The sequence below is a fragment of the Schistocerca serialis genome, chromosome 10 (genome assembly GCF_023864345.2).
Source record: "Schistocerca serialis cubense isolate TAMUIC-IGC-003099 chromosome 10, iqSchSeri2.2, whole genome shotgun sequence".
NCBI classification, from domain to species: domain Eukaryota; kingdom Metazoa; phylum Arthropoda; class Insecta; order Orthoptera; family Acrididae; genus Schistocerca; species Schistocerca serialis.
Window position 1 is genome coordinate 91,002,158 of NC_064647.1, and position 12,756 is coordinate 91,014,913.

The following is a 12,756-nucleotide window of genomic DNA, read 5'->3' on the forward strand; positions in this document are numbered from 1 at the left end:
AGATGGCTGTTTACAGCCGAAATCTAGACTTACAAGAATAATAAAAGCTAATGGGATTGCTAGTGATTGCTGCGTGCCTCTTCTTCCTTATAACCTATTGTCGCTGTGCACAACAATTCGTTATGGATTCAAAGCTGGCTTCGCACTTTTCTCACACGACGTCCTGGAAACCTAAGTTAAAGGCAGGCACATGAAGTGTTTCTCGATTTCAGAAAAAAATTTGACTCAGTATGGCACCTATGCCTGTTGCGGAAAGTACGATCGTATGGGATGCAAGGCGAAATTTGTGACTATATGGATTATTTCTTGGTACGGGGGACACTGTACGTTACATGGAGAGTCATCGACCGACGCAGAAACAATTCCAGGTGTACAGCTGAGAAGTGCACTGGGACTCCTGTTGTTCGTGTTCTACAGGGTGTTTCCGTAAGAGCTTGCAAAAATTTAACAGGACATAGAGAATGCTCCACTGAACAATTTGAGGCAGGAAACCCGGAGTCAGAGAAGCCAGCGTAAGGAGATATGGAAGTAAACTTGTCTACCCCATTGTCTACCATTATTGTTTCCCAATGTATTTACAACTAACTTGCTTACAAGTTTACAAGTACTGTGTGGTTTATTTACATGTACATTCTTTATTTCCTACAAGGGAAGGCGGAGAACTGGCCTGATTACCAGGAATTCATAATGCAGGTATTGTTTACTTGAGGTTCATGCAATGAGTTCTACCTGAGTTGTTGGAGAACGTACCCTAGGCTGTTCGTGAGAGGACGTGGATACAACATGACGGCGCACCGCCTCACTTCAGTGTGGATGTCCGCAACCATCTCAAGTCTGTACTTCCTGGTCGCCTGATTGGAAGGGGATGTCCTGTTCCATGGCCCTTGAGGTCACCTGACCTCAGTCCCATTGATTATTTTCTATGGAGATATCTAAAGTCACTTGTGTATCAGACCTCATTGAATATGGAAATGGAATTACTGACTAGCATTGTAGCTGCCTGTAATGTGGTTAGTAACACACCAGGGATGTTTATCAGGGTGCGTCAGAATAGCATTCGCTCTTGTCATGCTTGAATTGAGGTTGATAGTTTTCAGTTTCATCACAGTTTGTAAGATACAGTAAAAATGGTACGTTCATTCTGTCAATTACGATATTCGCAGTTAACTGTAACTAAGTAAAAGAAAGTAGACACTAATGTGACTTTATTCCTATTATCTCATTAGACTGGCTCCTCCGAGCCCAAGTTCCCTACCCAAAATATTTCATTGGAGCATCCTCAATGTCCTGTTAAATAGCCTAAGGTGGCAAGATTTTTGGACCTTACAATGTTTTCGATCTACACTGTGACATATATTTAAATAAAGAAACCGGTATAGGCTATCTTATTCAAATACAGAGATATGTAAACAGGCAGAATACGGCGCTCCGGTCAGCAACGCCAATATAAGACAACAAGTGTCTGGCGCAGCTGTTAGATCTGTTACTGCTGCTAAAATGGCTGGTTATCAAGATTTAAGCGAGTTTGAAAGTGGTATTATAGTCAGCACACGAGCGATGGGACACAGTATCTCCGACGTAACGGTGAACGGCGGATTTTCCCGTACAGCCATATGACGACTGTACTGTGAACATCAGGAACCAGGTAAAACATCAAATATCCGACATCGCTGCGGCTCGAAAAAGATCCTGCAAGAACGGGATCAACGACGAATGAAGAGAATCGTTCAACGTAAGAGAATTGCCACCCTTCCGCATATTGCTGCAGGTTTCAATGCTAGTATGAAAGGGAAGCAGTGGTCGGGAAGGGAGTGAACAGGGTTGCAGCATCTCTCCGATGTTATTCAATCGGTATATTGAGCAAACAGTAAAGGAAACAAAAGAAAAATTCGGAGTAGGTATCAAAATCCATGGAGAAGAAGTAAAAACTTTGAGGTTCGCCGATGACATTGTAATTCTGTCAAGAACAGCAAAGGACTTGGAAGAGCAGTTGAACGGAATGGTCAGTGTCTTGAAAGGAGGATATAAGATGAACATCAACAAAAGCAAAACGAAGATAACGGAATGTAGTCGAATTAAGTCGGGTGATGCTGAGGGAATTAGATTAGGAAATGAGACACTTAAAGCAGTAAACGAGGTTTGCTATTTGGGGAGTAAAATAACTGATGATGGTCGAAGTAGAGAGAATATAAAATGCAGACTGGCAATGGCAAGGAAAGCGTTTCTGAAGAACAGAAATTTGTTAACATCGAGTATAGATTTATGTGTCAGGAAGTCGTTTCTGAAAGCATTTGTATGGATGGAAGAGAAACATGGACGATAAATAGTTTGGACAAGAAGAGAGTAGAAGCATTCGATAAGTGATGCTACAGAAGAATGCAGAAGATTAGATGGGTAGATCACATGACTAATAAGGAGGTATTGAATAGAATTGGGGAGAAGAGGAGTTTGTGGCACAACCTGACAAGAAGAAGGGACCGGGTCGTAGGACATGTTCTGAGGCATCGAGGGATCACAAATTTAGCATTGGAGGGCAGCGTGGAGGTTAAAAATCGTAGAAGGAGAACAAGAGATGGATGCACTAAGCAGATTCAGAAGGATGTAGGTTGCAGTAAGTGCTGGGAGATGAAGAAGCTCGCACAGGATAGAGTAGCATAGAGAGCTGCATCAAATCAGTCTCAGGACTGAATACCTCAACAACAGCATTCAATGATGGGCCATCAGCAGGTGTCAGTGTGCGAACCATTCAACGAAACATCATCAATATGGGCTTTCGGAGGCGAAGACAGACTCGTGTACCATTGACTGCACGACACAAGGCCTTACGCCTCGGCTGGTCCCTCAACAACGACATTGAAGTGTTGATGACTGGAAACATGTTGCCTGATCGGACGAGTCTCCTTTCAAATTGTATAGAGGGCGTGGACGTGTACGGGTACGGAAACAACCTTATGAATCCATGGACTCTGCATGTCAGCAGGCCACTGCTCAAGATGGTGGAGGGTCTGTAATGGTGTAGGGCGCGTGCTGTTAGCGTGATATGGGACCCCTGATACGTCAAGATACGACTCTGTCAGGTCACACGTACGTAAGCATCCTGTCTGATTACCTGCATCCATTCATGTCCTTTGTGCATTCCGAAGGGCTTGGCCAATTCCAGCAGGACAATGCGACACCGCACGGCTCCAGAACCGCTACAGAGTGGCTCCAGGAACACTCTTCCGAATTTAATCACTTCCGCTGACCACCAAAACTCCCCAGACGTGAACATTATAGGGTATATCCGTGATGCATTGAAACCTGCTATTCAGAAGAGATCTCTACCCGCTCGTACTCTTACGGATTTATGGGCTGCCCTGCAGGATTCATGGTATCAATTTTCTCCTGCATTAGTTCATATATTAGTGTAATTCATGCCACGTCGTGTTGCGGCGCTTCTGCGTTCTCGCGGGGGCCCTACACGATATTAGGCAGGTGTACCAATTTCGTTGGGTTTCAGTGTATTTAAATATCATTTGATAGGAGCAGAGACTTATTTTATGGAGACAGAAAGTAATTGCCATCGTGAAGTACGCCATGATACTAATAACTGAATTTCATTTGCATGTTATGTGATCGGAATTAATGTTGCGTAGCAATGTAAAACTCAGTGGAGTGGAGGAACGCTGCTTACACCGGCGGTGGGCAGACAGCCGTGCGGTTACCAGAAAGTTTCACTGGTGGCAGCGCAGCGCTCAAAGGGACTTCTGCGGAGGAAGGCAACACCTGGGGACTTGTAGGGACACCGGGTGCCCGAGTTGCTACTGTAAAGCCCGCTCTACACGGGCGACTTTCTGGTCAAAATCGACTACTCAAAGTGCGTGCGCCTTTGGCACCTGCGTGTAAATCAGCAACCACCCACGACGCGAGTGTATGATGGGGATGGCAATAATCCACATATCGAGCCGAGTTCTAAATTTCCGAGCACGCTGTATGCTGCACGTGCGCGGAGACAAGGACTAAGGCGGCGTGTGACAATAACATCGGAAGTGAACCTATTGTGGTAGAGCTGACCGTCATTATTGAAATAGATATTTTGCTTACGTGTCTTCTTAATCTTTATTGTTTCGTTTTGCTTTCGTGGAACATTCAGAAGTTCCTACTACTGCAAGAGAGACGAAAGATCTGAAAGCAAAAAGTATTTTCCTTTTACAGAGAAAAAACTTGCACTGTGTATAAATAAAAACGTAAACAAATATTTCAATGAAAATTAATTCTATAGTGAAAAAGACAGAATTATTGGATGAGAAAATTAATTTTCGTTGCTTTTTGACACTTAGCAAGAAAACAAAATACGGAGGATAAAGCAAAAAGGCTCTATTTACAGCGTTCTACATATTGGCTGACGTATTTGCAAGTATGTAATTTCTCCAGAAGATAAATGTATACATTATGAGATGTTTGGATGACACTTTAACACTACTGGCCTTTAAAATTGCTACACCGAGAAGAAATGCAGATGATAAACGGGTATTCATGCAATTGGGTGCATAGATCCTGAGAAATCAGTACCCAGAACAACCACCTCTGGCCGTAATAACGGCCTTGATACGCCTGGGCATTAAGTCAAACAGAGCTTGGACGGCGTGTACAGGTACAGCTGCCCATACAGCTTCAACACGATACCACAGTTCATCAACAGTAGTGACTGGCGTATTGTGACGAGCCTGTTGCTCGGCCACCATTGACCAGACGTTTTCAGTTGGTGAGAGATCTCGAGAATGTGCTGGCCAGGACAGCAGTCGAACATTTTCTGTATCCAGAAAGCCCCGTACAGGACCTGCAACATGCGGTCGTACATTATCTTGCTGAAATGTAGGGTTTCGCAGTGATCGAATGAAGGGTAGAGCCACGGGTCGTAAAACATCTGAAATGTAACGTCCACTGTTCAAAGTGCCGTCAATGCGAACAAGAGGTGACCGAGACGTGTAACCAATGGCATACCATACCATCACGCCGGGTGATACGCCAGTATAACGATGACGAATTCACGTTTCCAATGTGTGTTCACCGCGATGTCGCCTAACACGGATGCGACCATCATGATGCTGTAAACAGAGCCTGTATTCATCCGGAAAATGACGTTTTGCCATTCGTGCACCCAGGTTCGTCGTGGAGTACACCATCACAGGCGCTCCTGTCTGTGATGCAGCGTCAAGGGTAACCGCAGCCACGGTCTCCGAGCTGATACTGCATCCTGCTACAAACGTCGTCGAACTGTTCGTGCAGATGGTTGTTGTCTTGCAAACGTCCCCATCTGTTGACACAGGGATCGAGACGTGCCTGCACGATCCGTTACATCCACGCGGATAAGATGCCTGTCATCTCGACTGCTAGTGATATGGGGCCGTTGGGATCCAGCACGACGTCCCGTATTACCCTCCTGAGCCCACCGATTCCATATTCTGCTAACAGTCATTGGATCTCGACCGACGCGAGCAGCAATGTCGCGATACGATAAACCGCAATCGCGATAGGCCACAATCCGACCTTTATCAAAGTCGGAAACGTGATGGTACGCATTTCTCCTCCTTACACGAGGCATCACAACAACGTTTCACCAGGCGACGCTGGTCAACTGCTGTTTGTGTATGAGGAATCGGTTGGAAACTTACCTCATGTCAGCACGTTGTAGGTGTCGCCACCGGCACCAGCCTTGTGTGAATGCTCTGAAAAGCTAATCACTTGCATATCACGGCATCGTCGTCCTGTCGGTTAAATTTCGCGTCTGTAGCACGTCATCTTCGTGGCGTAGTAATTTTAATGACCAGTAGTGTATATACTTTTAGTTGTCAGGAGTGTGAACAATTTACTACACGACCGTGGACAAGAACTTCCACTATGAATTCTGCTTTGGCCGTTAATAAACTCTTGTTATCATTGCTATTTCCTCAATAATATACGAGGGCAGTTCAATAAGTAATGCAACACATTTTTTTTCTGAAACAGAGGTTGTTTTATTCAGCATTGAAATACACCAGGTTATTCCCCAATCTTTTAGCTACACAACACTATTTTTCAACGTAATCTCCATTCAATGCTACGGCCTTACGCCACCTTGAAATGAGGGCCTGTATGCCTGCACGGTACCATTCCACTGGTCGATGTCGGAGCTAACGTCGTACTGCATCAATAACTTCTTCATCATCCGCGTAGTGCCTCCCACGGATTGCGTCCTTCATTGGGCCAAACATATGGAAATCCGACGGTGCGAGATCGGGGCTGTAGGGTGCATGAGGAAGAACAGTCCACTGAAGTTTTGTGAGCTCCTCTCGGGTGCGAAGACTTGTGTGAGGTCTTGCGTTGTCATGAAGAAGGAGTAGTTCGTTCAGATTTTTGTGCCTACGAGCACGCTGAAGTCGTTTCTTCGATTTCTGAAGAGTAGCACAATACACTTCAGTGTTGATCGTTTGACCATGGGGAAGGACATCGAACAGAATAACCCCTTCAGCGTCCCAGAAGACTGTAACCATGACTTTACCGGCTGAGCGTATGGCTTTAAACTTTTTCTTGGTAGGGGAGTGGGTGTGGCGCCACTCCATTGATTGCCGTTTTGTTTCAGGTTCGAAGTGATGAACCCATGTTTCATGGCCTGTAACAATCCTTGACAAGAAATTGTCACCCTCAGCCACCTGACGAGCAAGCAATTCCGCACAGATGGTTCTCCTTTGCTCTTTATGGTGTTCGGTTAGACAACGAGGGACCCAGGGGGAACAAACCTTTGAATATCCCAACTGGTGAACAATTGTGACAGCACTACCAACAGAGATGTCAAGTTGAGCACTGAGTTGTTTGATGGTGATCCGTCGATCATCTCGAACGAGTGTGTTCGCACGCTCCACCATTGCAGGAGTCACAGCTGTGCACAGCCGGCCCGCACGTGGGAGATCAGACAGTCTTGCTTGACCTTGCGGCGATGATGACACACGCTTTGCCCAACGACTCACCGTGCTTTTGTCCACTGCCAGATCACCGTAGACATTCTGCAAGCGCCTATGAATATCTGAGATGCCCTGGTTTTCCGCCAAAAGAAACTCCATCACTGCTCGTTGTTTGCAACGCACATCCGTTACAGACGCCATTTTAACAGCTTTGTACAGAGCTGCCACCTGTCGGAAGTCAATGAAACTATACGAGACGAAGCAGGAATGTTTGAAAATATTCCACAAGAAATTTCCGGTTCTTTCAACCAAAATTGGCCGAGAAAAAAAATGTGTTGCATTACTTATTGAACTGCCCTCGTATTTCCATTTTCTTGGGTGGTTGTGCGGTTCTAGGCGCTCCAGTCCGGAGCCGCGCTGCTGCTACGGTCGCAGGTTCGAATCCTGCCTCGGGCATCGATGTGTGTGATGTCCTTAGGTTAGTTAGGTTTAATTAGTTCTAAGTTCTAGGGGACTGATGACCACAGCAGTTGAGTCCCATAGTGCTCAGAGCCATTTTCTTGCAAAGAGTATTGTCCCTCATACCCTTTCTTTCGCCCTTCACTTGCCAAAATTCACAGCAGACAGTGTTTGCACTGACGTGTAAACGAAAATGAGCAGCCAAAAACAGACTAAAATCAGTAGGGGAATAAAATGCCAGAGGCGCTGCATTAAAGTAAGTTGTGTCGAGTAGTCAGTTGCGACAGAAAAATCGATCTTGTAGACAGGGCTTAAGCGATCGGTCTGCGACCTGCAGACGCCATAGGTGCCAGGCTTCGGCCGTAGCGAAATTCGAGGGTGAAGGTCTCACAATGAATGCTGGTGGTCGGTTGGCGCCGACCAAGCGAGACTACGAATACTTCAGACAATGTAGCAGCCGCCTGCAAAGTGTTGGGCAGCGTGATGTCTTTTAAACGCAAAGGTTTCCGATTGGCCATTTTGTGTGAAGTGCTGGGGGAGGTAATTTGTCCCAGAAAGTTCCACGGCAGAAGAGAAAGTTGTGGCTGATCGGAGGCTTCAAAGTGAGGCGACTGGGAGGACGACCTGGGTGTCCTGAGAGTATGATGCTCCCACCCTTGCTTAGGGTGGAGGGAACGCAGGCGATATGCACAGCCAGCAGTCTTTAAAGTGGGGCAACTCCTTGTGAGCTCCAGAGTTTCTATCAGTGTCTCCGGATCCGATAAAACTTCTTCTTCAGGTGTTAGGAAATGCGATGGACTCTGTCATTCCTTTAAGAGGGGTGTGAACTTGGTTTTCTAGCCGGGAGTTCTCGACCTGCGACTGGCAAAACAGTTATCTGCATCGCTGTTTCTCTGTTATAAACTTTCTTTGAAGACATTACTGAACTACGCCTTCAGCTGGAACTTCACGTCTGACGGTAGCTGTTTTGGGACGTTAGTCTGCTGTCTAAGGGTTTAGACTTTGGAGCACTGCGTAATACGGGGTCACAGCATCGTTCATGGTGCACGATACTGCAAGGGCCGCCAATGCACAGTGTCAGTAAAGAGCCGTCCGCTATGGCCTTCAGAGCAGATAAACTGCTGAAATCACTTGTACATGTTTCTCCACTGCGGTTTGTGTCATTCGACTGGGGATATTGTTCAGGTTTCCAGTACGGAAGACACGTCAGTCGTTCGTATGGTGATTTTCAGATTACGTTACCCACAACTGGGCAGATTTGAGCAGAAGATAGCCAATACTAGTTCTTGTCAGTCTATGCATGTTTATTATACGTTCGCTGGACATTTTTTCAGTTGCTATTTGTTCACTTTGATTGAATGGTTTCATTGAAATAAGCTGTATTGTCAAAACTGAGAATTTTATCCTTTCAGTAGAAGCATAGAACACCATTCATCATTTGATTTTTTGGGTTTTTTGAGATTGTTCTATACTGTTGGAGAAAGCAGAAAATCGATATCAGCAGGGTTCAGATCTTGCATAACAGTTAACGCCTTCAAATAATTGTGCCCTAATATACCTCACCTGGGGTTTTTATCAGTGACATGGTCACCATTCAGGATCACGTTTTAAATAAATTCCGTTGCGCAATTAACACACTGCTACATTCCTTTAACTACATACCTCACAACTCACAGTTGAGAGGTATAAATGGTACACATACAACGTTGAGAGAGGGCAGTATTAGAAAAGTAACCTCTGGCTTTACGGAGATAATGTCTGTAAAAGTCGCACGGATATTCAATTACATCTTGACAAGATTTCGAAATTGTACGAAGATTGGGAAGTTGCTTTAAATGTTGACAAACGCAAAACTGTGTTTCTCACAAATCGAAAAAAAAAATTCTATCACTGCAGTATCAAAGTCTTAAGTGGAGTCGATCAGTTCATACAAATACCTAGGTGTACCAATTTGTAGAGATATTAACTGGAACAACAAAGTGAAGTGGTGCACTTTATAGCACAGTGGATTCACGTTCTGGAGAACAATAGTTCAGATCTCCGTCTGGCCATCCAGGCTTATATTTTCCTGATTTCCCAAAGTCGCTATTCCTAAATATCGGGATGGATCCTCTGAAAAGGCCACGACCGGTTTCCTTCCTCATCCTCACTTAGTCCGAGCTCGCACTCCGCCTCTGGAAAATGCAATCAGTCTACAAAGGAGATTGCCGACAAAACACTCTTGCGACCCATCCTGGAATATTGCTGAAGTGTTTGGGATCCATACCAATTAGGACTAACAGGGAATATTGAACGGGAAGTGTGTGGGATCCATACCAGTTAGGACTAACAGGGCATATTGAACGACTACAGAAAAGGGCAGCAGGAACGGTTACAGGTTGTTTGAATCGTCGGATACTGACACTGAGATGCTGGAAAAACTTAACTGGGAGACGCATGAAGATGTAAACTATCCCGAGAAAGCCTACTTACGAACTTTCGAGGACCGGCTACAAGTCATGGCTCTGGGATTATACTACAACCCTCTATGTGCCGCTCCCTGTCGGATAGTGAGTACAAGATAACTCTAATTACAAAGCACTCAGAGTCGTTTAAAGATTCTCCCCGTGCTCCATGTGCAACAGAAACTGGGAAATTGCCTAATAACTAGTACAGTGGGGAGTACCCTATACCACGAATTTTCAGAGTACAATTGTAGATACAGATGTAGATCCCTCTATTTATTAATGCTTGTTACTTGTAAGCATTCAACAGAATACTGACTTGACATATTGTGACCAAAACACAAAAATAGAGAATACCAACGAGATATATGGCCGGATTCAGGACTTCCTATCAGAACACAACACGTCACTTTTACGAGTCGAAACTGCGATTTGTACAATTAACATCGCGACTAATCCAAAGGAATGTCGTACTGCCGGTACTGTTCCGACTAATGAAGTTGTTTGTCAGAAATCTACGAGATAAGAAAACTGTGCCGAAATACAGAAATACCTTCCGATTATATTATACAGCGTGTTTCAGAAAGAATGTAGCATTGCAAAGTATTACGTTGTCAAAACTACCCATCACTGCGCCACGTCTTGGTTATTGGAGGAACGAATACATTGTCTAGTTTATATTCATTACCGCTAGATTTTGGCTGTCTTCTGTTTGCTCACTTAGCGTCACATGTTGCAAACAGGCTAATCCGCAGTGGAAATCTTTTGGTGTTCTCTAGCTTGTAATTCCTTGATGGCAGTGCAAAGAAGTTTCAGGTTGAGGTACGAAACTGATCCTCCGAATGAATGGAGCGTTCGCCGACTTTGCCGACAGTTAATAGACACAGAATGTGTATGTAAGTGAAAGAGTCCTGGCAACCCCGTGTTTGCTATGAAAATGTCGTACGAATTATTTAAACCGCTTTGCAACGCAGTCGGGTGGTGGCGTGTTTTGAGTTGTCGATTGCTAATGAAACCGTACGAGTTACAGCACTTACAGATTCTACGTCATGACAACAAGCGTAAATGTGTGACAGTTTCTGGGAAGCTTCGGAATGCTATTGACAATTATAAGGCTTTCACAGAACGCATTATGTTCAGTGGTGAACCTACTTTCCACCTTAATGGGAAAGTAAACAAACATATTGGAATTTGCGGCCTACAGAAGCCTGAACATGTACACACTGAACAGGTACGAGTTTGACCCAGAGAAAATGTATTTAGTGCGACACCCAGTCGTGTGTTTTACGTCCTCTTCTGCTTTGATGGAATCACCGTTAACGGTCAGCAGGATCTGGCTATATTACGAAAGTCTTGCAATACTACGCAAAAATCAGTCGCAGGAGGCTGATGATTCCGTTGTAGGGCATGTACCAAGTCTGTGGGCGCAGTCGTTTACTAACAGGGTTGCTTTGAAGTGCTTGCTATGGCATCGTGACTAAAAAGTGAGATTCGGGCAGTTTTGCGGTGCAACTTAGCGTAGGGTTTAAACATATACCAGTGCTCTGAAGAAATAACTCTTGCACTCGGTGATGTAAAAAGCAGATTATCACACTTGATGGAAATAGTCGAAACACTGAAAAGGAGGAGGTTTTGAAGTTCAACAGAGATTTCATAGCAATTTGTATAGCAAACCAAGGGAAAATTAAGTGTATCTAAGTTAAACGATGCACCTTGTCTTCCAGATATACTCCCATCGGAAGGCAAGTGTGCTCTAGATAGCATGAAGAAGGGGACAGTACCGGGTGTTAATGAAATCAGTGTTGACATCCTGAAACTGTCAGGAGAGGTAAAATAAATCACTGGGCAAAAGTATTTCCGTCTTGTCTGCACTATGCTTCAATCCCGTTATCGTGGAGCAAGGAAAAGATTATACTGATACACAAGAAAGGAAGTATTCACAGTATCAAAAATTATCATCATATGAGCTTGCACTCGGTGATGTGTTTCCACATCGTACAACTACATTCAGTTGGTACCGAGGATTGCAAAGAGTAAATTTCCCTCTGGAGGACGCTGAGAGAACGGGAAGGCTACGATCATGAGTTACGGACGGAAACATTGATACTGCGAGGAAAATACTAGACGAAGACAGGCGAGTGACCTATAAGCAGACAGAAGATAAAAATGGTTGAAATGGCTCTGAGCACTATGGTACTTAACTTCTGAGGTCATCAGTCTCCTAGAACTTAGAACTACTTAAACCTAACTAACCTAAGGACATCACACACATCCACACCCGAGTCAGGATTCGAACCTGCGACCGTTGCGGTAGCGCGGTTGCAGACTGTAGCGCCTAGAACCGCTCGGCCGCAGTGGCCGGCAGATAAAAGTTACCTTAGGGCTAAATGCACCAGCAGTTCGTTCAATTCTGCATGATCATCGCAAACTTTGTTGTCTCAGGGTGCCGCATAGAGTGGCGGAAGAGCAGATGACACGACGTGCGATTTGGTGCCGGAAGACGTTACAGTTTTCTATGGGAAAATTTCCGTATTTGAATAACATCGTGACAGGTGAGACTTTGCTGTACTGCTATGAGGTTCGGGTCTTTGAAGATGACGACACAGCCGTGGCTGTCAGAAAATCCCGATCAGCAAAGAGGAAAATGATAGATGCTTTTTTCGAATCGAGTGGAATTGTGGAGCGTGTTGCTTTGGACACACAGAAGACAGACAGAGATAGCTTGTACACTGAACAGTGCCTGTCCAAAGTCATCCAATCTTTGAACAACCTGCGACCTAAGTCAAGAATGGACACTTGGTTCCTGTATCACGATAACGCTCCAGCTCACTGTTCCAAAGCATGTACCGAATGTTAGCGGCGCAGAGGACTGAAACTTCTAGAGCTCGCTGCTTATAGTCCAGACCTTGCTCCTCCGAGGACCTCCTGAGGGC